A 25810-nucleotide genomic window follows, 5' to 3' on the forward strand; every position below is an offset into this window, starting at 1 on the left:
CAGAGAGAGCAGCAAAAAAAGTGCTCCCTTCTTCCCCAAGACCCCCTTTCCTTTTATGCAACCACAACCCCCCCCCCCCACCGCCAAGTGAGAAAAAAACACCTTGTAGTCTAGTGGGCTGCAATCACTAATACTCTGCAATTTAAAGGTAGGGGATTTGGGGGGAGTATCTTGGAGGGCTTGGCAGGAGGGGGACGGGAGGGGATTAGGTGAAGGATTTTTTAAAATTAAATTTTATTAATTATCCTCATTGTTTTGTATGTGGTTTAAATATCAGGTCCATACTAAACAGTGGCAGATAAAGATTAATGCCCCACTTTGGGTAAATGTACATACAAATTCTCACATACAACAAAACTAACTTTTAACTCTTACCTATCTTCCATATCTATCCCAGCCATATCAAAATTCTACCAGTGATGGCCTCTGCATGCAGTTAGTAGGCCAATTATAGTCTTGAGATCTTCAAATATTTTCTCATATATGCTTTGAGTTATTTATCAAGTTAACTCTAATGTGTAATTTCTAATAAAATGGTATGAGAACTGCTAACTATTGTGTCACTTGTTATTCAGGAAACTGTATAAATACTATATCATACAGAAACATCTGTACAACTTTAAGGGTAAGTACTATTAAACAAAAAGCAGAAAACGTGGCCTGCATGTTTTCAAATTCACAGTGGAGCCAGTAATCGAGCACAAGGAAGGTGTGGTTCTAGAAGCAATAAAGTTGAAAACATGCCTACATGCATACATTTGGAAGCTTAAAACAATCCCCCAGATAGTCAGCCCACAGCAGAGTTGTTTTTTTTTTTTTTAACACTAACTGCCACTGGCTTTTTATACCTGGCCAGTGCTAAATATAAGATGGCAGGTGCTGTTTATCCAGGCACTAGCAGTATTTCAGACCAGTACCTGGATAGATAACTAGATAAAGTTAGGGCAGCCTTTTTTCTGTCCTACCTTTATCTGGGAAGTTACCTGGTTAGCAGATTGCATATCACTGCTAACCGGGTAACTTCCAGCAATGCCCATACTCCAACTCCACATACCACTGCTAAAATTTCAGATATGGACAGTCAGCAGGACTTTTCTGAATAAGAGCCATTTCTATCCCTACAAGTTCCACTGAAGAAGCATTAGAATTGATTCTAAGCAGGTAATTATTCTGTAAAGTTCTTGGATAGTAACAACAATTGAAATTATTTTTCTCCAGCATCACTTACTGGCACAAAGATTGTACTGTAGAGAATGGCATGGTGGCTGTTATCTGTGGGTAGCTGCGGGTATCCCACCAAAATGGTGGAGAAAAAATTGTGTTCACTGTGGCTACGGGGACAAGGCTATTCACCGCCCTGTGGAGTGGTGAATGGCCTTGTCCCCGCAGTTAAGGGAGGGAACGCGCGCGGTCACCTATCGCGCTCCCTCCCTTACTGCCGCTGATTCTAAACATCTCCCTACTCTCCCCCTGCCCCTTACCTTCGTGGACGCAATTTCTAAACTGCCTTCTTACAGCAGCCGGAGCATTGAAGCTGCATATGGCTGCCGTAAAGGTCATTTCTGACGCAACCGGAAGTTGCATCAGAGACGACTTTTCCGGCAGCCATATCCAACTTCAATGCTCCAGCTGCTGTAAGAAGGCAGTTTAGAAATCGCCGGCCACAAAGGTAAAGGGCATGGAGGTTTGTTGGCACAGTTGTGCGCTGCAAGCTGGAAACACTCCTTCTGCCTGTCGGACCGGGCCTGTTGTCTGGGGGGGGAGGCACGGGTGCATGGCGGAAGTGGCTAAGAGGTGTTCTCACTGCAGAGGGGGGTGAAAGCGCCATGAAGGTAAGGGGCAGGGAGGGAGAAAAGTGGGGTGGAGAGGAACAGATGCTGAAGGGAAATGGGTAAAACAGAGTGGGGAGAAGACACTGAAGATACATGGGGAAGACAGAGTAGGGAGAAGACACTGAAAGAACATGGGGAAGACAGAGTGGGAAGAAGATGCTGAAAGGACATGGGAAAACAGAGTGGGGAGAAGGACGCTGAAAGGACATGGGGAAAACAGAGTGGGGAGAAGGATGCTGAAAGGACATGGGGAAGACAGAGTGGGGAGTGTAGGGGTGTTTCCTTATTCACACCTGAAGGTTAGGCCTCTCTGACGTCATAAAGCCTGAACCATTAATATAGAAACTTAGAATATGACGGCAGAAAAGGGCTGTAGCCCATCAAGTCTGCCCACGCTAATGACCCACCCCCAGACTTCACCCAGCTAGAGATCCCACATACATATCCCATTTCTTTTTGAAATTGAGCACGCTGCTGGCGTTAATCACCTGCAATGGAAGTTCATTCCAATGATCGACTACCCTTTCGGTGAAGAAATACTTCCTGGTGTCGCCATGAAATTGCCCACCTTTGATTTTCAGCGGATGACCTCTTGTGGTTGAAGGTCCTTTAAGAAAGAAGATATCGTCTTCCACCTCGATGCGGCCCGTGATATATTTAAAAGTCTCAATCATGTCCCCCCTCTCTCTACGTTCCTCGAGCGAGTATAGTTGCAGTTTATTCAGTCTTTCCTCATATGGGAGGCTCTTGAGTCCCGAGACCATCCTGGTGGTAATTCGCTGAACCGACTCGATTCTCCGCACATCTTTTTGATAATGTGGTCTCCAGAATTGAACACAATATTCAAGATGAGGTCTCACCATGGATCTGTACAGGGGCATTATGACTTCGGGCCTCCGGCTGACGAAACCTCTACGGATGCATCCCACCATTTGTCTAGCCTTGGATGCAGCTTTCTCCACCTGCTTGGCAGTTTTCATGTCTTCACTAATGATTACTCCCAAATCACGTTCTGCCCTAGTCCTAGCTAAGTTCAGAGTGTAAGTTCTGCATGGGTTTTTGCTGCCAAGGTGCATGACCTTACATTTTTTGGCATTAAAGCCCAGCTGCCAAGTCGAGGACCAATGTTCCAATAAGAGCAGGACCTGCTCCATACTGTCGGGTAAGGTGCTGTTATCTACTATGTTGCATAGTTTGGCGTTGTCGTCGAATAGTGTTATTTTACCTTGAAGCCCTTGAGTCAGGTCTCTTATGTATATGTTGAAAAGGATCGGTCCCAAGACCGATCCCTGTGGCACTCCACTGGTCACCTCCGATGTATTAGAGGGGGTACCTTTAACCACCACCCTCTGGATTCTACCGCTTAACCAATCATTGACCCATGTCGTCAATATCACTCCCAATCCCATCGAAGTCATCTTGCTCAACAATCTGCGGTGCGGGACGCTATCAAAAGCTTTGCTGAAGTCCAAGTACACGACATCTAGAGACTTCCCCATATCCAGTTTCCTTGTAACCCAGTCAAAGAAGCTGATCAGATTGGACTGACAGGACCTTCCCTTTGTGAATCCATGCTGCTGGGGATCCTGTAGATTCTCCTCGGTCAGGATCGTATCTAATTCTTGTTTAATAAGTCTTTCCATGAGTTTGCTCACTATTGAGGTGAGACTGACCGGTCTGTAATTCGCAGCCTCCGTTCTGCAACCTTTTTTGTGCAATGGAATGACGTTAGCTGTTTTCCAGTCCATGGGGACTTTTCCGGTACTTAGGGAAAGATTGAACAGCACGGATAGCGGTTCCGCCAGGACATCACACAACTCCCTAAGAATCCTGGGGTGTAGATTGTCCGGTCCCATGGCTTTGTTCACCTTGAGTTTTGATAGTTCACCATGGACACTGCTGGGTGTAAACTTGAAGTTTTGAAACGAGTCTTCCGAGGTTTGCCTTGCCTGCAGTTGTGGACCGGTCCCCGGCGCCTCACAAGTAAAGACTGAGCAAAAGTATTCATTTAGTAGTTTGGCTTTATCAGAATCCGTTTCTGCATAGGTCCCGTCTGTTTTCCTGAGACGTACTATCCCATCTGTGTTTCGTTTCCTGTCGCTAATGTATCTGAAGAAGGATTTATCCCCTTTTTTAATGTTTTTCGCTAGTTGTTCTTCTGTTTGAATCTTGGCCTCTCTGACTGCCGCTTTGACTGCTTTAGACCTGGTCAGATAGTCTTCTTTTGTCACCCTGTTTCCTGTATGCTTGTAGGAAATAAAAGCTTTTTTTTTTCCTTGACAAGATCCGAGATCTCTGCAGAGAACCACTGGGGCTTGTTCTTCCTCCGTCGTTTGCTTACTGTTTTTATATAGCGGTTTGTTGCCTCATGCAAGGTGCATTTCAGGATTGACCACAAAGCCTCTACATTATTGGTTTCAGCTTGGTTTTGTAGCGCCTGATGGACGAAGTCTCCCATGCGTTTAAAGTCAGTGCCCCGAAAGTCGAGGACCTTTGTTGCTGTGTTTGATCTAGTGAAGCCTATCTTGATGTTGAACCATACCATGTTGTGGTCGCTGGAGGCTAGTGTATCGCCTACCGAAACTTCTGAAACGCTTTCTCCGTTGGTGAGTATCAGGTCCAGTGTCGCCTGATCTCTGGTGGGCTCCAGCACCATTTGTTTGAGTCGCGCCCCTTTTATGGAGGTTAAAAGCCTTCTGCTGCCGCTGGTAGTAGCGGAAAGTGTCTTCCAATCAGCATCGGGCATATTGAAGTCCCCTAGCAGAACCGTGTCCCCGCGTAAAGTGATGTTCTCAATGTCTTTGATTAGTTCCATATCCCTGTCTTCCTGCTGTTTTGGGGGCCTGTATACTACACCCAGATACAAGCATTTTTCGTTTCCTCTGGCCAGGTTCACTCAGAGTGATTCCCCGGTGTAGTTGACATCTGTGATTCTGGTGACTTTGATGTTATCTCTAGTGTATAGTGCTACCCCGCCCCCTATCCTTCCCTCTCTGTCCCGACGAAGTAAGTTGTATCCTGGTATAGCCATGTCCCACCCATGTGAGTCTGTGAACCAAGTCTCAGATATCGCTATTACATCGAGGTCGGCGTTCGTTATCTCTGTCTCTAATTCTAGAATTTTATTGCCTAAGCTGTGTGCATTAACATACATAGCCCTCCATACTTTATGTTTGCTAAGACCCTGTGTAGAATTTCCCGCCTGAGTTTGAGTGGCTTTTGTATGATTGTTTTTACTGTGTGAACTTACCTCGGTCTCAGAAATGGAGTGTCGATTCACCTCTCCTGGAAAATTACTTACTGCGCTAGTACATGAGTGGGTACCCTCCCCCAACTTACCTAGTTTAAAGCCCTTCGGAGGTGGGCTAGTCGATGTCCGAAGACGTTCTTGCCTCTCCTTGTCAGGTGGAGTCCATCTGGTCCCTGCAGTCCCTTTAGTGCCTCTCCATGGTCCAGGAAGCCGAAGTTCATGTCCCTGCACCATTCATGTAGCCACTTGTTCGTCCTCTGGATACGCTCCTCCCTGGCTCTTCCCTTGTCTCTTACAGGGAACATAAGAACTGCCATCTCCGGATCAGACCCATGGTCCATCGAGTCCGGCGATCCGCACACGCGGAGGCCCAGTCAGGTATACACCTGATGTAGTTTTAGTCACCCATATCCCTCTATGCCTCTCGTAAGGAGATGTGCATCTAATTTGCCTTTGAATCCTAGCACAGTGGATTCCTTAATAACCTCCTTTGGGAGAGCATTCCAGGCGTCTACCACTCGCTGTGTAAAGCAGAACTTCCTGGCATTTGTCCTGGACTTGTCCCCCCTTAGCTTCAAACCATGTCCTCTTGTCCGTGTCGCGTTGGACAATGTAAATAATTTATTTTCCTGCTCTATTTTATCGCTGCCTTTCAGCATTTTGAACGTCTCGATCATGTCCCCTCGCAGCCTCCTCTTCTCAAGGGAGAACAGTCCCAGTTTCTTGAGTCGTTCCTCATATTCCAAGTTCTCCATACCTCTTATTAGCTTTGTTGCTCGTCTCTGCACCCTCTCCAGCAGTTTTATATCCTTCTTTAGGTTGGGAGACCAATGTTGGACACAGTATTCCAAGTGTGGTCTGACCATTGCTCTATAAAGCGGCATTATGACTTTCTCCGATCTACTCGTGATTCCTTTCTTTATCATGCCTAACATTCTGTTTGCTTTCTTTGCCGCTGCTGCGCATTGTGCCGACGGCTTCAGGGTCCTATCTATCAGTACACCCAGGTCCTTTTCTTGTTCGCTCTTACCCAGAGTAGCGCCTGACATTCTATACTCGTGTTCCTTATTCTTACTACCTAAATTCATTACTTTGCATTTCTCCACATTGAACTTCATCTGCCATTGCTCTGCCCATTTCTCTAACTGATACAAGTCGCTCTGGAGTTCCTCGCTATCCTCCTGCGATCTGATTGCCCGGCATAGCTTTGTGTCGTCTGCAAACTTAATGATCTCACTGGATACTCCTTCTTCCAGGTCATTGATGTAAATATTAAATAGGATCGGCCCAAGAACCGAGCCCTGGGGCACACCACTAGTCACTTTCTCCCAGTCTGAGAACTTCCCATTTATGCCCACTCTCTGCTTTCTGTTTTCCAGCAATTTGCCTATCCACCTGTGTATATCTCCCTCTATTCCATGGCTTTGTAGTTTCCTGAGAAGTCTTTCATGTGGAACTTTGTCGAACGCCTTCTGGAAGTCCAAATATATTATGTCCACCGGCATTCCACTATCAATTTGTTTGTTCACGGTCTCAAAAAATTGAAGTAAATTTGTTAAACATGATTTCCCTTTCCTGAACCCATGTTGACTGGGTTTCATCAAGTCGTGTGTATCTAGGTGCCGGACTATGCTATCCTTGATCAGTGCTTCAACCATCTTTCCAGGGACAGACGTAAGGCTCACAGGTCTGTAGTTGCCCGGTTCCCCTCTCGATCCTTTTTTGAAAATTGGCGTGACGTTCGCTATCTTCCAGTCTTCTGGTATCTGTCCAGTTCTGATTGTCAGATTGGCAAGTTTTTGCAATAGCTCTCCGATTTCAACCTTCAATTCCTTTAAAACTCTCGGGTGAATTTCATCCTGTCCAGGGGATTTGTCACTTTTAAGTTTGTCGATCTGGTAGTATATCTGGTCCAACTCCACTTCAACTGTGGTGAGGCTGTCTTCTATTACTCCACTAAACACTTTCACTGCTTCTGGTATTTTTGTGGTATCCTCCTCCGTAAAGATGGAAGCAAAGAAGGAATTTAGTTTGTCTGCAATTTGTTTATCCTCTTTGATGTACCCTTTTCTTCCCTGGTCGTCCAGGGGTCCCACCGCCTCTTTTGTGGGTTTTTTCCCTTTCACGTATCTAAAGAAGGGTTTGAAGTTTTTGGCCTCTTGCGCTATTTTTTCCTCATAGTCCTTTTTGGCATCCCTCACCGCCTTGTGACATTTCTTCTGATCATCTTTATGTTTTTTCCATGCTTCGGTTGTTTTCACGTGTTCCCATTTTTTGAAATGGAAGATCGAGGAGAAGACCACCTGCGCTCCCATCTGCCTCAGCCTCTCACCCAGGGCTCCAAAGTCCTTAGGTATGTTCTCTGGGGTGTTCCTGGCAGTGTCGTTTGTACCCACGTGAATAAGGAGCATGGGGAAGTAGTCCTCGGGCCTGATGAGTCGGTCTAGGCAGGCGGTCACGTCCCAGATCCTGGCCCCTGGCAGGCAGCAAACCTCTCTCGACTGCATATCCGGTCTGCAGATTGGTCCCTCGGTGCCCCTCAGCAGGGAGTCCCCAATGACCACTACTCTGCGCTTCTTTGAGGGGAGCTGATCAGTTGTCTCTGGAACTGGGACTGTCTGAATGTTGACCTCCTGTGCCTCGCTCGCGGGTCCTTCCTGTAGTATCTGGAATCTGTTCCTCAAGGTTATTAGTGGGGTCGATGTAGGGCTGCCCTGTGTGCAAGAGAAGGAGACAGGAGAAGAAAAGGAAGAAAAAGAAGAAGGTCTTCCGTGTTTTCTTGTGGAGGAGGTTACCAGCTGCCAGGAGTCAGCGTCCCCATCCTCCTCCTGCACCCCAGTCGTTGGTGCCAAAGTTGTAGGTTTGGTCAGTTTGGGCGTCTCGAGGATGATCTTGCCTGGCTCTGCTCGGTGATCTGGGACAGCTCCTGGATGACCTCGTCGATGAAGGCCTCGTCCTCCCTGATGCTCCTCAAGCGCTTCACCTCCTCTCTTAGGCTCGTCAGCTCACGCAGGATGTCTCCGTCTAGCTGGTCTGTCTCGTCCGTCTGTGTGGAGGCTGTAGTTGTCTGCTAGGGGATGGGGATGGCCTCGGTCTGTGCAGAGACCTCTGCCCTCTGTCCTGGTTCTCCCTCTGCCTGCACGTGGACCGAGGCCATCCCCTGGATCCCTTCTGTGACTGGGCTGCCGGTCTTGATTGTAGTCTTCGCATTCCTCGTTCTTCCTGCCATTTCTAAGAAAATCATTCCAGCCTGAACCATGCAAGAAGAGAAAGAAGAAAACATCTTTGCTGTTTATGCCTGATGCATTTTGGGTATGTATCAGAACTGTATTCTAGTCAAGGACATCCAGCTATGCCTACATGCTCAGCCTGTGTGAATTTGAGGGAGGCATTGCTCCTGTGCTGTTCTTGTCTAACAAAGGCGCCTCTGTTTCACAGCCTGTGCAAGATTCTATACAGAAAGGCTATTTATTCAGTTCTGTTTCTGGATTGGTCCGGAGAGGTCATCTGACGAGAACCAAGTGGAAGGTGCCTAATTATTGATTAGTCTGTGCTAGGGTGTGGGGAAGCTCGGATCTTAGCACTGTGCTCTCTACATAGATACTGTTTCCAACAGTGGCCAACCCAGTTTACAAGTACCTGGCAAGATCACAAAGAATATAACATAATTTATGAATGGCTTATTCACTTTTCTTTTAAGAAGTTGTTCAAACCTTTTTTAAACCCTGCACATTCTCTGGCAACGAATTCGAGTTTAATTACAATTTGAGTAGAGAAATATTTTTTCTGGTTTGTTTTAAATCTACAGCGTAGCTTCATTGCATGACCCCTAGTCCTAGTATTTTTAGAAAGAGTAAACAAGTGATTCACATCTACTCATTCCACACCATTGAAGACATAAAGAAAACTGACACAGCAATTTTTGGCGATTCCTGAAGATGTGTTTTAAGGACTGTTTCCAAAAGTGGAAACGATGTTGGGAAAAATATATATGTAGAGAAGGGAAGTACTTTGAAGGGGACCCAATGGAATAAGTTGTAAGAATGAATGCAACTATTGTTAATGTTTTTATCCCAACAATTTTATTGTTCTGCAGATCAATCCACTTTGCTTTTAGTAAAATTATATTTTTGAAAATGTCACTTTTGCAAGTGTTCTTGTGACTCATCAATCTGCATAGCTAAAATGATATTCAACAACTGAAGTAGCAAAGTGGATTGTTCTGTCTGATTAAAAAAAGTTCCTTTAAATTAGATGAGGCTGCAATATTACGGTTGTTTTCTGACTTGGTCTGCAGGTATTGATCAAGGCAATCTCTGTCTGAAACACTTGTCTTCTGTATAGCAAAGAGTACTTTATCATCATTACTATCTTTATCATCTGCATTAGAAATAGTGCTATCTAATTCATCACTTGCATCTTCATCTTTGTTATCATTGTCATGCTGTCCAATAACAGAAACAGCTTTCACAAAGTTGAAATCATTATAGATGTTCTAACAATTTTTTTGTCTGATGGTAGATTCTGTTAGTACAAGTATCTTCAAGAACTGATGCAATAATATCAAATATATGGCAGCCGTTTAGTCTTAAGGCCAAACAAGCGGACTTCTCTAAAGATTCTATCAATCTCATGGACAGACACCCCAATGAAAAATTTTCCATAGGATTCCCAGTAGTGTGTTGTGGTAAAGACATAGTTCACTAAGAATTACTCCCAGCTTCAGCTTTATCTCCACTTCAAAGTGACCCAACTCATCACTGTTTTGTTTGGCTGGAGACCAGTAACCGGTTTAATAAACACAGGCAAGTCCACAGCTAAATTCACTGAACAGCTAAATTTAAGATGCGATGATCCACTGTTTGGGTGCCAAGGCTCACAATAGCAAAATTCTGTTTCCGGTTTTGCTGTTTCATTTGGTCTACTGAGGAATTGTCATTTTTATCTCACTTTTACTTATAACTGCAAGCATCAAATGTAACAGATAAAAGTAGTAAAATTTGGCAAAATTATTACTTCAGTAAAAGTAACAGAACCTTTACTTAAGTACAATAACTAGTTACATTTTCTTAATTACTATACAACATTGGTCTTAGCCACATCAGGGAACATTAATAATCATTGCCCACAAAAGGAAACATCTTTACATTTGAAATAGTTCTTAAATATCAAAGCAGTATGCACCTCTGATGCCAACACTACTATCAAAGTAGCCCTTATAGGGCTATTATCCATTGACGATTGTCAATGTCCATATGCATCAACACCGGCCGCCCATGGGGTGCACCAGTCCCAAGTAGGCAGTGAAGTTTGATTCCCGGAAGTCCAAGATGGACACTGTAATGGAGAGTTCAGGTAGGGCTCAGATTGGGCTGAGGCTGAGGGCTGTATGGTAGGAGTTAATCCAGAAAATACCTCCAGGAGCCCATGAAGCTCATTCTGCAACAGTGTAAGGAACTGTTCCTGCAGAGATGGCACCAGCACCGGTACTTGCACAGGTGTCATAGGTGCAGGTTACATCAGGTGCCAAAGCACCGGTGAGCCTGCTGAGGAAGCGCACCTCAGAGATGACCCTGAATGAAAGTATGCTAATCTGATTATCAGCATGCAGTGCTTAGAGTGCGCAGGAGAAGATGAGGGAGACGATGTCGCCCTGGAGGGGGGCGCCATGTTTCTGCTTGCTGGTCTGCTTCCAAGGATCTCCTGAGGGAGGCCAATGTCAGCAGCATTGGTGCTGGAGAAGGTCAGAGTCACCTGGCATATTATCTCCTCAGGTGTCAAACCGCTGCTTAGGTCATACTTCCTGGCTGGTAAGCCACCTCAATTGTGAATGAAGATTAATGCGGGTAGACAGTGCTAAGACGTTGCTTTGGATAGACAATACACCGGTCATGTGGGTGTTTCTACCAACTGAGGTCACTGCGGGCCGCGGTGTCTACGGAGAAGTCTCCCACTTGCAGGTGTAGGAGAATTGGAAAGTCCATGGAAAGTGAGTTAAGGACAGGTCTCCCATGCTAATTGGAAAAGCTGGGCTTATAGGGCCGGAAAGCTTGGCTGATAGCTTGGTAAAAGAGGGGAAAAAATCCAATAGTAAGAAAAATGCAGAAGAGAAAACTCAAAACTAAAAGTTCTAACGTGGGATTAGAACTGAACATAAACAAGACAAAGATCATGAACACAGAAAATGATGAAGATTTTGAGCTTGAAGGCAACAGAATAGAAGTTGTACAAGATTTCAATCTTCTGGGCTCTTTTGTAAACAGTAAAATTATTAATTCCGTCTCCTATTTACTAACAGCAATTTGGAACAACCTAACTTCTCAAATAAGATCCTGTCTATCCCTTCAAGTTTTTCAAAAAATTCTGAAAACTACTCGGTTTCAGCGTTTTCTAGTAGGTAAGTTTCCATGAGGTCAATTCTTTCTATTAACTACAAATATCGATAACCAAGTTGAGCCTTGTTTCTCAAAGATGACTAGGTATACGATAAGAGAATGACATAGGGACAAATTTGTCATTTTCTCAGTGGTCAGTTACAGTTGTGAAAGCTGGACACTATGGAAACAAGACAGAAAGATTGGCTCATTTGAGCTTTGGTGCTGGATTTAGGCATGCCATGGACCGCCATAACAATTAACAAATCAATTCTGGAAGAGATCAAACTGGCTGTGTCACTTGAAGCCCAAATGATGAAGTTACGACTGTCTTATTTTGGTCACACTATCAGATGAGAGAGATCACTGGAGAAGGACAGTTTGTGAAGATCGAAGGAACCAGGCGAAGAGGAAGACCTACAATCAGATGGCTGGACATGTTGAAATCAATCATGGGGATGATGCTAGATCTAGATTTACCCGGCCATGTGCTCTTTTGTAGAGGACATGCCAGGTGCCTAGACAGCTTTTCGGGTTTTGAAAAGCTTCCATCTTGGGACCGCGTCAGGAAGACATCACGCGCATGTGGTCATTGCATTACACCTGCACAGATGCCCTCCCAACGCGGCACTGAGCACAATAACATGTTGAGGGGGTGGAACAAGGCTTGAATTGGGCAGAACAGGGTGGGGCTGTGGGGGCAGGGCCATGGGTCTGGACTTTACAATACAGTACGCCCTCCGAATCCGTGGTTTCAGTACCCATGGATTCGGTTATTCAAAATTTTTTTTTAAAGAAACGCTGCATCCTGGACCTTCCCCAGACCTTACCTGGTGGTCTAGTGGTGACGCAGGGCAGGATCGATCGTGCTACACTCCTGCCCCGTGCAGAGCCATCATCAAAATGGCTCTGTACGGGGCAAGGACGAAGGACGTTCAATCCTGCCCCGTGTCGCCGCTAGACTACCAGTTAAGGTCTGGGGAAGATCCGGGACACAGGAGGGAGGCGGGGGTAGGTAAGAGCCGACCCTGAAAGTTATCTGCAATATTTCAATAGCAGTCTTTAAGCCCATTACATTAACAGGTGCTAGAATAAATGTGTCTGTCTTTCTTTCTGTCTCCTTAGCCGCTGTCTGTTTGTCTTTCTTTCTCGCTCCTTGGCCGCTGTCTGTCAGTCTGTCAATCTCTCTGGCCCCCTGTCTGTTTGTCATTCTTTCTGTCTGTGTCTCTCCCTGGCTCCCTGCCTATCACTCTCTGCCCCCTCCCCTCGAACAAACCAAGATTGTTGCCTGCCCCCCAGCACACCCCTCCCCCCCAAAGCAGCCCCTTTTCCCTCTCCCCCTCCACTTCCCTGTGCAGTAGTACCCGGACGCCTCGCAGCACCTCGGACACCGTCCTGCCGTTGCTCTCACCGCCGCACACACACCGCAAATGGAACATGGCATGGAAGCACAAATCACGAAGGCAGAGATCATGCCGTTTCAACTGCTTATGCGCGGGTAAGGTTTTTATTAGAGAGGATTTGCCCCTAACCCCAGCAAATACTGAGGGTCTGCTGTAGTAAAATCTAGTAACCCTAATGCTGGAGGACCTTTCTGGCCTAGCACAAAACCGATTTCTTTTTAGATCATCAAGTCGCTAGAACTCGAACAGGAATCGATGGCACCTAACAAGAAAAAATGCACGCGGTTCTCGTTAGCTCTACTGGAACGAAAAGAACTGAAGACAGCGGGAAGCAGGGGCACATATGAGCACCGATGAACTCAAGGCATGGTGATCCTGGAGCTCATAAAAAGTCCCAATGCACTTTGGACGGACAGCCCTTGGGTTCCGCCGAATGATGTCACCCACACGTGAGACAGTTTGCCTGCTTGTCACCTCCGACACTTCTCCCTCCAGTTTCAACATATGCCCTTTGATTAGCACACAATTTACCAACTAAAGAGCGCCGCCACTTCCGCATCGGTTTAAAAAAAAACACCACCACCCAAATCCAACGCTACTCCCAATATTGCGCCTACGTCACCGCCAGGGGCCCACTTCCGGCGACGAATAGGCGCAAACTTCCGGCGACGAATAGGCGCATGGTGTACGTCTTGTGCGTGGCCAGTTGCAGGGTTATTTTTTTCACCATGGGTGTTTAGTTCTTTCCTTTTTCCCCCTTCCCCATTTGTCTGTGAAAACAGCAAAAATAGGTCCCGTGAATGCGGTATGTCTTCTGGTTCCCCAGGGCTGAAGAGTACTCTCATTGTCGGGATACGTAAGCAGCTGAATGGTTCAGCCGTTCCGGGTCTGCGAGGAAAAAGCTGGCGCTTTGAAGTGCGCAGGCGCGAAGAGCAGTGCATAAACCGCCGAGACTCTGCTGTTCGGACGTTTGCGGGTGTGCCCTTTCGCATCTCTCGGTACGTAATTTAACCCATTTTAGTTACTGGCGTCCCTAGAAAGATACATTGGGAAAACTAATCTCTTTGAATCTAATCAAAGTATGATTGGTGCATTATTCTGGTGTTTTCCCCCTTGTTTCCTTTATAACCCCCTTTGTTTATAGTGAATCGTACTTTATAAACGGATATGAGAGAGGGATTTGCAGTTGCATTTCTTGCAAAGAACCTAAAAATAGTTTTACATGCTTGCTTCCGTGGGAAGTAGAAAAGAACAGTTGGGACGGCTAGAAAATGAACATCCATCATAATAGTTTGCGTGTATGTAGACTTCTCCACTCTTATTTAGGAACTGTGACATCTGTAGATGAGATTTTTGCTTCCTTGAAAATGCAGGTTCTAATAGATTATCCTTTTTTTGTTGGTCTTTATCCAGATAAATGATTAATAAAAGGGGGTTTCTTTTTATAGGATTAGTTTAATTGGTTTATTTTTTAGCTTTCTGGAGTTGATACGTCCTCGGGCCCAAAATTGAATGAACTAATTTTGATTTTGTGAATCATAAAAGAGCAAGTAAGGGAGATTTAATTTGATAGGAATCTGACAGAAAGAAAAGGTTTAAGATTTTGTGCCTGGTATTGAGCTAATTTTAATTTCAAATGTCTTAACTGTCCTAAAAATATTTTTGAATGTAGTTTCAATATATTGTTGAAACTGTCTTGGCCTGAAACAAGTTTCACCATGGAGGTACTGGCTTGCTGTTTACTGTGATTTTGAGTTGTGTAAGTTTATTCTTGTCTTTTTATTTCTCTTCCTATTCTGTCTATGAATATGATAGGGGAAAACACCCTCTAGGGATTCAAGACAAAGTTAGACAAGTTCCTGCTGAACAAGAATGGGTGCTGGTAGGGCTAGTCTCGGTTAGGGTGCTGGTCTTTGACCAGAGGGCTGCCACGTGAGCGGACTGCTGGGCATGATGGACCACTGGTCTGACCCAGCAGCGGCAATTCTTATGTTCTTATGATCTCCTTGTGCTGAATAGCTTTTCTATGTTGATAACTATGGGTACTGCAGTAGTTTTTGCCAGTTTTGTTGTGTTATGTGCAATCTTGTATCCTGCCAAATCCTCATTAGAGTTCTAGGCAGGTTACAAGCAGCATATTGCTACACTGAATTCTTTATAGAGTTAAACATGTTACAAAGAATCATACATGCTATAAAGGATTATATATGCTACATAAAGTTATCAAATTGCATACAATCTGATGCAATATATCAAATAGCAGCTGACCATTAATATTGTCTTTATTTTGGGTGATTTGTATAATTAGTCTGAGTCTCTTTGGACCCTTGGTAAGGATTTCTTAAGAAACCATGTTTTTAGAATTTTGAAAACCAGTGTATATACTGTGGTATTAAATATTGAACTAAGGCCAGTACTGGGCAGACTTGCACGGTCTGTGTCTGTATATGGCCGTTTGAGGGAGGATGGCCTGGAGAGAGCTTCAGTGACTGGGAGGGTGTAGATGGGCTGGAGTAGGGTTTGACCGGAGATTTCGGCAGTTGAAACCCAAGCACATTATCGGATAGAGCTTTGGATTCTTGCCCAGAAATAACTAAGAAGAAAAAAATAAAAAAAGTTTTAATTTAATCATTCGGATCTTTATCTGCCGTCATCTATTATGTTACTATGATTGTGTGAATTACAATGGAAAGTGAGTTCTATACTTTTCTATTTGGCGGCTTTATGAAGAGAAGTGTGGCTGGGAGGAGAGAGCTGGCCAGAGGAGGTAAACACCCGCAGAAAGGAGGTACAAATTTGGGACACAGAACAGAGGGAGGGAAGGACGATGAGGGGCACGTTGGCACAGGGAAAGGAGAAGCAGGACATAGGCTCATAAGTACGAGTCCGATGTAAGTTGGACATTCTTAACCCGGGGACTGCTTGTACTGTACTTCAAAAGATTGTTGGAACAGAAATTGAAACAAGCCAGTATTTTAAAGAAAAGATTAACAGTTTCTGAAAAGGCTCAAATTGTCTCATAAGCAATATATGAAATGGTTGCACAAAAAAAGAAGTTGTATACTTTGCCAGAGTCAATTATTATGCCGGTGTATAGAAATATTGTTACAACAATATTGGGAAATGAAGCAGAACAAGAAATTCCCTTCTCAAATGATACCATTCATAGAAGAATTAGAGAACTGTCAGCTGACATTGAAGAAAATGTATGGAATAAACTTCAGATTTCACTTTGCAAGCTAATGAATCTATTGACATCAGTGACAAAGAGGAGGTACGATAGACAGGGCAGGGAGGGGGGAATACAGGGTGCAGAGCCTGGCGGCCCGGCAGAGACCTGCAAAAAGTCTGGGAGGTGGGTGTTGGATGCTGACCCGAACATAAACCGGGACCTTTTTTGGCCCCAAAATCCCAGTTTATATTCGAGTATATCTGGTAGCCCAATTCACAACTATGTGGGACCAATTTCCACTGACAAAAGCAATTTTGTACTGTTCTACATTAAGGCCCTACACCAGCCCAGTTTGCTTTTGTTTGTGTTGGCAGTGGCACCAGTAACAGCAACAATTAGGAGGGAGTGGTAGGAAATGTTGGTCACCACAGGAGAGGCGGGAAGTGAGAGAGATGTGCTGGTCACATGGGGGAGTTGGAGAGGGAGAGATGTGGCAGTTACTGCAGGTGGGCAGGAGATGGGTAGAGGGCAAAGGTGCTGCACACCAAGGGAAAAATGCAGGACAGTACAGATGAGAAAAGAATATTCTTAAATATAACCCCCCCCCCCCAGCTTATACTTGAGTTGACAGTTCCCTTCCCCTTTTTAAGGGGAAAATTTAACTCAGTTTATACTCTCAGGCTTATATTCAAGTATATGAAGTACAAAGGAATTCCCTCTTGGAGGCCAACATAGTTGAGCCCATTCCACCACGTTCCACTGTGACAATGGGGTGCTGCCAAACAGATTAAAAATTATGGACGTTTTTTAGTTGCTGATTTGATATTGTCCAGGCCTGTGGTTCCAAAGGGTGATCTGAGGCTGCCAGGGTCAGCTTGAGAATGATAGTGAGGTGATTTTTTAGGTACTGTTAGGCAGGTTTTTGATCCCTTGCACTTTTGTTTTCTCTTTGGTTTTTGGAAATTATAGGTTCCATTTACATATACCACTAAGATCCTTGAGATTTTGATATACTGGGCCAAGTTTCATTATGTGACTTGTGCAAATTTCACTAAATGCAAATTCTACCATTCATACTGTTAAAATATGTTGTGGCTTTTCATTTAATATAATGGAATGTTTTTGTGTCATTTAGTATATATATTTTTTGGGTAAACAACATATTTTTTTAAATCGGTTGTAACAGTTAATAGTGTGTGTTAAATAAATATCAAATTGAAAGTACACACTTGCAGTATGACAAAATTAAGTTTCTCCTTACTGCATTTGCAAACTGATGCATGTCTTTTTGGGAAATGGCTATGAAAAGACATGGTAGTGTCTATTATTAGGGTGACAGTGTTGTATGAGATGTGTGTGTGTGCAAGCGCGTGTATACATGTGTCTTTCTTTATACCTAAATGTATATAGATGGATGTGCATCCCAAACAGTCTCTTTCTCTTGGGTGAAACTCACCTAATAATAGTTGTTTCTGTAGGACAGTGTAATCTTGGAATTAAATTGTAAACTAGAGGCCAACCCAAACCAACTTTTTTTGGCTGAAACTGAATCTGCAGCTGAAATTTGCCACTCGGTTTTGGCCAAAGCTAAAACTTGCCAGTCCTTGCCCTCATCCTCCACCCTAAACAGCATACACTTCCTTCCTTGCTGCCACCAGTACTGCACACATACTCTCTTCTCATCCCCTCTAGGCATACCTTAAGTCCTGGTGGCCTTGTGAGACTGCTGCTGAAGGTCTCGGCAGCTGTTTTGGAGGCAGAGACTGTGACTTACTGCTTCCCTGGTTAGGCCATTAGAGCACCAGGTCTCCTCAGATAGACTGGGAAGGGCCTAGGGATGGTTGGAGGGTGTCAATGGCTTTGGTTGAGGGAGTGTAAGGTAGAGAGTGGGCATCAGTGGTCTTTGTTTGGGTGGGGGTGGGGAGGCAGAGAGTGAGCAGTGGTTTTAGTCTTGGTCTGGGGGGAGATGAAGTTTCAGTTTTAGCTGAAAATGCATTGGCATTTCAGGCCTAGGCCGAAAACGAAACATGGCCAAATTTGGTTGGCTTCTACTGCAGGGCTTGACAAATCCTAGGTTTCTGATTTACAATTCTAAAAACAACCACCAAGACTTGCATGTCGGAATAGGTGGTATAACAAATCCACAATAAACACAAACATACCCTGGTGCCTGGAAGTTTGGGCCTTGTACAGTTTTTTTTGTTCTTATATCACCACCACCAAACAGGTCTTCTTTTAAATAGTACAACTTGGCTGTAGTTTGTGTAATGTGATGCAGGACCTCTGCTGGTTGCCTGGTCCAAATCTCTCACTATCTCAAGTCTTGCGAGATTTAGAACCACGTGACCAGCATCAGAGTCCATGCAGCATGTGACGCAAACTTCAGTTCAGTCATGCTGTAAAGAAGCAGGAGGACATGACTGGGACAGAATACTGCTGGGAGTCTTAGGACTGAGGAGCACAAGACATGCTGCTACCAAACAAGAAGAAAAAAATAAATAAGATGCAGGGCCTCTGAGCTTCTGGAGGTCTCAAGTCCTTGCACCCACTTTTGCCCCCTTCTTTTAGCATAGACTTCCTGTTGCTAATAAAGGAAGTTCATTCTGAAAGAAGAGGTGGAAACAAGGCTGTGCCTTGAGCCTTGCAGTGGCTCAGAAGCCCTGTGTTTTATTTATTACTTTGCTGCGCTGACTGGTAAAGCAAGGTAAGATTGATGGGGTGCTATAGAAATATTCCCTCGTCTAGTGCTTTCAGTCAATCTGCCCCTGATTGCATCTGCAAAGGGGAGAGAATATTCTTCAAAAAGGAGTGAGAAAAAAGCAAAAGAAAAAAGATGACAGAATAAAGTTAGCAGAGATAGAGAACAGATGTTATCATCTTTGGGGAAATGACCCGATGATTAGATTCGGAGGAGAGAACCATGTCTAAGGTGTGCCCTCCTATATGTGTTGGTTCACTTATTAGAGGGATGAGTTGAAGGTCTTCGAAAAACCTATTCCTTGATCTGACTCCCTGATCACCTTTACAATTGTTTCCAAATACACAAGAATCATTTAACATAAAAACAATATCCTTCTGGGACTTCACCAGAATTGACGCAGACTCTTATCTATATCTTCTAATAGGGTAAATCGCTCATACTCTTTTTGACAACTCTAGCTCCCCTTACAATATGAGAGATAGCCCTCAAACAAAGTAATCCTTGGTATATGGAAGAACTGTCGGCAATCAAAAAAACAGCTAAGAGGCCATGAAAGAAAATGGAGAGGTAATAAAAATACTAGTTCACTTAAGAAATTCACCGAACTTGCTAAGTTTTTTATAAAGTCAAAATCAATTTAGCAAAAAGAAAATACTATTCTGAACAAATTTAAAAAACCAAGAATTCTTCTAAACTTTACAATTGTTAGAGCTATCGCCAATTATAACAAACAAAAAGAAGCAAATAGTTCTAAACCTCCTGCACAAGCTCTAGCTGATCATAGAGAAAATCAGGAAAATTAGGGATTCCCTATCCGCTACAAAGGCAACCAATAATTCAGGCAAAACAACTTCACTTGGATTACTTACTTCAAAACATTTCTATTTCGCCCTCCCAAAAATAATTGACATTCACTGAACATTAAGGGCATTAGTTCTGAGTTTTCCCCCCATTTCTATTAAAAAAGATATTTCTCGTGTTTTGGCAAGCATAGCCATAAACTTGTTTCCAAAAGCCTATCATCAGGGCAATTACCAAAAGTTTGGAAGGAATCTGTAATACATCCGATAATTAAAGACCATAATGAGAATGTGTCAGACCCCTCAAACTACCGGCCGATTGCAAACATACCCTTCCCTGCGAAAGTTACAGAGAAAATAGTCTTCTTCAACTTTCCAAATTTAAAGAAAAAAACAAAGGTCCTACACCCCAACCAGACTGGTTTTAGGCAGCATCATTCCACTGAACATTCATTACTAGGTCTCGCAACAAAAATATTAATATTACATAGATCATCACAAATCTGCTTTGCTTACTTCACTAGATCTTTTGGCAGCTTTCGACACAATTGATCATACTTTACTACTGAATCATTTAGAATCTATAGGAATCTCAGATCAGGTATTAGAGTGGTTCAGATCCTATTTCAACGATAGATCTTTTAGGGCAGGGGTGTCCAACCTGCGGCCCAAGGGCCGCATGCAGCCCCGTGAAGTATTTTGTGCAGCCCTGGTCGAGGGCGATGCAGTGTTTTCCTCTGCTGCCCCCGGGTGTTTACCATCTTTCCGGCTCCCTCCTCTGTCTTGCTACAGCATTTGTGCTGCTCCAGAAACATTTTTTTCGGCCAATGCGGCCCAGGGAAGCCAAAAGGATGGACACCCCTGTTTTAGGGTATGCTGTGACAATATTAAATCAGGAACCTACACACTAACTATGGTATCCCTCAAGGTTTTTCAACATATTCTTGGCTCCACTTCTAACTCTGTCAATCTATAGGTTTCACACCATTTGCTTATGCCAACAATCTATAGTTGCTTCAGCCACTAGTTACAAATGATCAAAACGAAATTGCAGACATCATTCGTAAAATAGAAAAAATATGCGACTGACTTCAGGATAACATGCTAGTCCTCAATGCTGCAAAATCTTCAACAATATTATTCCCCTGCAAATAAGGAATAAATCGTCATGCCTCGATTTATCTTAATTCTACACCCATGAACACGGTACCATCTATAAAACTCTTGGGCATCACTCTGGACAGTAAATTAACGTTCCACAAGCAAATCGGTATTTTTGCCCAAAAATGCTTCCATTGATTGTGATTAATTCACACTCTCTCTCTAAGGTTCTTGACCCCTCTGCCTTGAACATACTGATTTATTCCCTGGTAATTTCTTGTCTGGACTACTGCAACTCATTATACAAAGGAATAACTCAGAAGGAGATCAGACATCTACAAATCATTCAGAACACCGCAATAAAAATTATTGAAAATGCAAAAAAAAAATACGATCATGTCACACCACTTTTAATAAAAGCACACTGGCTTCCCATACCACATAGAATAACCTATAAAATTGCGCTCTTAACTTTCAAAGTGATTCACAACAATCAACCAGATTTCCTTAATAATATTCTAATTCCGTATGCTTTGTCTAGAATACTCAGATCCCTGTCAAACTCTACTTGCCGTTCCATCACTTCACATTCTGAGCACCACACATACATCAAATTTTGCAGTAACTGCACCGACCCTTTGGAATTCACTACCTACTGAACTACATATCGAAAACTCTCTAGAAAAATTTAAAGGTATACTTAAAACATTCCTTTTTAAAGATGCCTTTAATCTTTAATTCGCTTGTCTTAGCATTTTGACTCCTTTCTGCTTTGACTTTCAGATTAGACCCCCATCCTATTGTATTTTCCATTTCTAGAATCACTTTACTATTTTAAGATGGATTTCCTACCTCCAACCCTTTTGTTCCAGTCAGTTCTGTTAGTCTTTTGTTTATTACCCTTTTTTCTTTAATGATTTTCATGTATAAACTATTTTAGAATGTTAAACCGCCTAGAAGTACGATAGGCGGTATATCAAATTTTTAATAAGGGTGGAAAGGAAATAAATTTATTTTATGTTATACTAGAAAGAAATTCAAGTGATATATTTAATTTTAAATGTTTTATTATTTGTACACTTGTAAGATTAAAAAATGAATAAAGAATTAAAAAAAAAAATAAACTTGAATAGAAAAGAAAATGATTAGAATGAGAAATTAAAAAATCTGAAGCTTAAAAGGAATGAAATGGGAAAAAAACCTGGAACAGCAGAAAAAAAAATCATAAGGCAAATACAGTACATGAAAGGAGAGAAGTAAGCCATGTTTAAGCAAATCTTCTTTGGGGGGGAACAGAGAAAGATGAGATTTTGGGATGCTACTGACAAGAACAGAGAAAATGAGAGGAATAAATAAGATTGAGAATAGAGGGTTGGCGCTGAGGCTGAGGATAAGATGGGTAAAGTAATGAGGGATGGGAATGAGAAAGCGGGCTGATGAGATAGGGCAGAGTGGTAAGGGTGATGAAAGAGTAAGGGAGACTGGTGGAGACCCTCTGTTATGGCTGCTAAATAAAGAAGTAAATCATCTCTGGTACAGCTGTTAGATGGCCCTGACATGCTGCTGACAGCATACTTGAGGAAGGGGGACTGCTGCTGGCAGCGCTGTGTAGAGCCTAATTTACTAAACTTTATTTCTTTTGGAAACAGTGGGAAAATAGTGTGCTGGACTCCAAAGGAGTTGCAGCAAACCTCTTAAGCTGCTATCCTGCTTTTGAGCTTGGGTCAGGGCTTTGGGCGTTGGAAGGATGAGAAATCTAGACTCTTGCTCTTAAGTTCTTGAGCTGGCTCCTAAATTGAAAGAGAATTTGTCAAGGCCTGTTTACTGAAAAATCCATCTTTTAAAATCTGCCTACGGCATCTAATGCTTTATCACATATTTATTTCATTTTATTCTTTCTAAACCAAGTTTCAAGTTTAATATTTTTCTTGATTGATTGCTTAATCAAATTCTAAGCGATGAACAGATTAAAATATAATCAAATAGAGGGAAAACAGTACAAATTTTAAATAATAACTTTGGGTAGATAACTAATACATTATACTCATTACATAAGGTAAGATAGGGGTTTGAAATACAATTAATTAAGAAAAGTAAAACAAAGGAAAAATACAATAGGGAAACAAATAACCACAGAACATAATACAATAAAATAAAATCACTGGTTTAAAAACTGTTAAACTAAATATTAAAAGCATCTTTAAAAAGAAATGTTTTCAGATTACTTTTAAATTTTCCTAAGTCCTGTTCATTTCGTAAGTAAATTGGAGGATATTTGAGTACATCTCCATTCATACTGCTCCTCCCTTAAGTCACTGACTCAGAGTATCAAGATATGTACAAGCAAAGGAGTTGGAAAGAATGAGCCTTGCTCTGCATGCTTCTTCACTTGTTTCCAGGCTGGCTCTGAGAGGAATGATGGGTAATCCCGACTAAGGTTCATTATTAACATTTTTTTGAGGGGGAAGGGAAGTTGATCTAGGGCAGGGGTGTCAGTCCCTTCTCGAGGGTTGCAATCCAGTCAGATTTTCAGGATTTCCCCAATGAATGTGCATGAGATCTGTTTGCATGCACTGCTTTCATTGTATGCTAATAGATCTCATGCATATTCATTGGGAAAAGCCTGAAAACCCGACTAGATTGCGGCCATCAAGGAGGGACTTTGACATCCCTGATCTAGGGGCAAGAATAACTGAGTGGGGAAACATAAGGCTGAATATTTGTATAGAATGTCCATTACCTTTGCACCTGTCCTATTTAATTCCTATCCTTAGACTGGCGATAGATCTGATTTTCAGTGTAACCATGATGAATATTCCTAAGATATAAATTGCATGCATTTGGTCAAAGATCCAGGATAATATACACATATTTGGTTGCCACCATAATCGGACTTGTTTGTTGCCTTTTAAGACTAAAGATCAGATTTCAGGAGCTTTGATGTATAGGTTGAACCACAAACTGTATATATACCGTGTATACTCTAATATAAGCCAACCCAAATATAAACTGAGGTAACCTCCCCCCCTCCAAAGAAGGAAAAAAGGTTGACTCGAATATAAACTGGGGGTTAATATTCAAGTGCCCTGCAGGGCTCTGTACCCAGCCCTCCTCCCTCTATACCCTGCCAGGCTCTGCACCCTGTCCCCACTCCCTCCCCTCCCGATGCCTTGCAGGCATCCACTGGGCCTGCCATAATACCTGGTGGTACAGTGGTGGGCTGGGACAGGAAAGATCCCTCCCGCCTCCTGCACTGGCTGACTGACAACTTTTACCTCCCTCCCATCTCTCCCACATACCTTTCAAATCCCTGGTGGTCCAGCGGTGAACTAGAGCAGGAGCGATTTTCTGCACTTCTGCCCTGTGCAGAGCCACTAGCTGAATGACTGCTGCGAGTTCTTGCTGGACTTGCGAGAACTTGTGGCAGCTATTCAGCTAACGGTTTCTGTGGAGCAGGAGTGGAAACATAAGGGGCAAGGCAAAGGGTGAAATTACAAAAAAATTTTAAAGGGATAGGCAGAAACATAAAAGTAAGGGCAGGAAGATAAAGATCACTCCTGCTTTGGTTCACCGCTGGACCACCAGGGATTTGAAAGGTACTTGGGGAAGGTGGGAGGGAAGTGAAAGTGTTTAGAGTTGGCCGAGACATGTGACGGGAGGGATCCCTTCTGTCCTGGCACGACCCACTGCTGGACCACCAGGTCTTACAGCAGGCACAGCGGAGGCCTGCAGCAGGTCTGGGAGGGAATTGGTTAGGTGCTGGCCCGAATACAAGCCAAAACCCCTATTTTTTGGCCCCAAATCTTAGCTTATATTCAAGTATATGTGGTAGTTTAAATCATACTTTTTTTCCTGACTTTCTTAAATGTAATGTATTTTTCAAAAATTGTCAAATTTAGCAAATGATTTGTGAGAGGTAGCTCAAGGTTTCTAGATCTACCTTTTTTACCTCTTAGTATATCTAAAACTGCTGCATCTTGTAGTTGGAACCGACTACAGTTTTGATAATCAGGGAGACTGGCTCACAGAGTGTTCCTATTGTTACCTATTCATAAGACTGGAAAATCACACTGCTTACCTATCTACAAAATGGGGCATATTAATTGTTAATCACCGTGTGTAAATACTTAGAATAGTATTTGGTTACTGGCCTTGTGAATTTCTTATAATGCTATAATAAGAGCTGTTACCATGGTTTGCTTTCAGAAGCTTCCACTGTGTGAGCACTAGTCTTTTTTTGGTGCTATCTGTATTGGGGTTTGGGAGATGGAATGAAGAGGCTCTTGGTTCCCCGGGTGGTGATGGTTTCTTAATGATACTTCCTCTGGTTGTTTACAAGTATAATTTAACTTACACCTTTTTCATTAGTAGCTTAAGGTAAGTTAACATTCAGGTACACTAGGTATTTTCCTGCTCCTGGAGGGCTTATAGCCTCTTTGGGCTAGATTCACTAACCTGACTTCTAGGGCCGATTCCAGCGGGTCCGACGAATTCCCAAAACAATAATATTGAAATGAGGGTGATCGGAGGAATGCTCCCCTCTGACTGCACTGATCGCTAGTGTGCGATCCCGACACATGCGCAGACCAACTGTAGATGGTCTGCGCATGCATCTAAGACCTGTCTGAGCCGCAACTTTTTGGTTTTTTACTTTACTTACTAGCCCAGCGAGCCTGTGGTTTTAACCCGCTTAAACCCACGGGTTAAAACCACGGGCTCGCTGTGCATGGAAGGACAGGAGAGATTCGGGACAGAGAGATAAATATTGTCGGGGCAGCAGAGAACAGGGCGGCAATGGAGCTGGAGAGTGGGAAAGGATGTTTGTGACTGCTCCCCAGCAATCGCTTCTTGGGTTGATCGGCCAGCCCAGTCGGTTTGTAAGATTTCATTAATGAATCGGGTCCCTGCCTATTTTGCATGCCGTTCCCCTCATTTGCATGCGCAGATTGGAAGCGGATTGCAGGAGAGGTTAGTGAATCGGGTCGGAGGGAAATCGGGTCACAAACCGATCGGTACACAATCGGTTTGCTTAGTGAATCTAATACCTGAAGCGATAGAGGGTTAAGTGACTTGCCCAAGATCAGAAGGAACAGCAGCAGCAGAATTTAACTTGGGCTTTCCTAGCTGTCAGCCCAGAGCTCTAACTATCAAGCTCAACCTCACAACCAAATTATAGC

General features: G+C 43.4%; 2 protein-coding genes across 4 annotated transcripts in view; one reads left to right on the forward strand and one right to left on the reverse strand.

Moving 5' to 3' along the window:
- Positions 1–13415, reverse strand: part of MACIR (macrophage immunometabolism regulator) — a 64760-nt gene extending 51345 nt beyond the window's left edge. The window contains exon 1 of the mRNA XM_033929162.1: positions 13391–13415. The gene's annotated coding sequence lies outside the window, so the exon portion shown is untranslated. The remainder of the gene's footprint in view (positions 1–13390) is intronic.
- Positions 13416–13474: 59 nt separating this feature from the next.
- The window catches only part of LOC117352606 (polypyrimidine tract-binding protein 3-like), a 147810-nt gene continuing 135474 nt past the window's right edge, over positions 13475–25810 (forward strand). For 2 of the 3 annotated variants that reach the window (XM_033929159.1, XM_033929161.1), the window contains exon 1: positions 13476–13857. The gene's annotated coding sequence lies outside the window, so the exon portion shown is untranslated. Of the gene's footprint in view, positions 13858–25810 lie in introns of all 3 variants that reach the window. The other variant, XM_033929160.1, reaches the window with a different exon arrangement.

The sequence above is a fragment of the Geotrypetes seraphini genome, chromosome 1, assembly GCF_902459505.1.
Source record: "Geotrypetes seraphini chromosome 1, aGeoSer1.1, whole genome shotgun sequence".
NCBI lineage: Eukaryota > Metazoa > Chordata > Amphibia > Gymnophiona > Dermophiidae > Geotrypetes > Geotrypetes seraphini.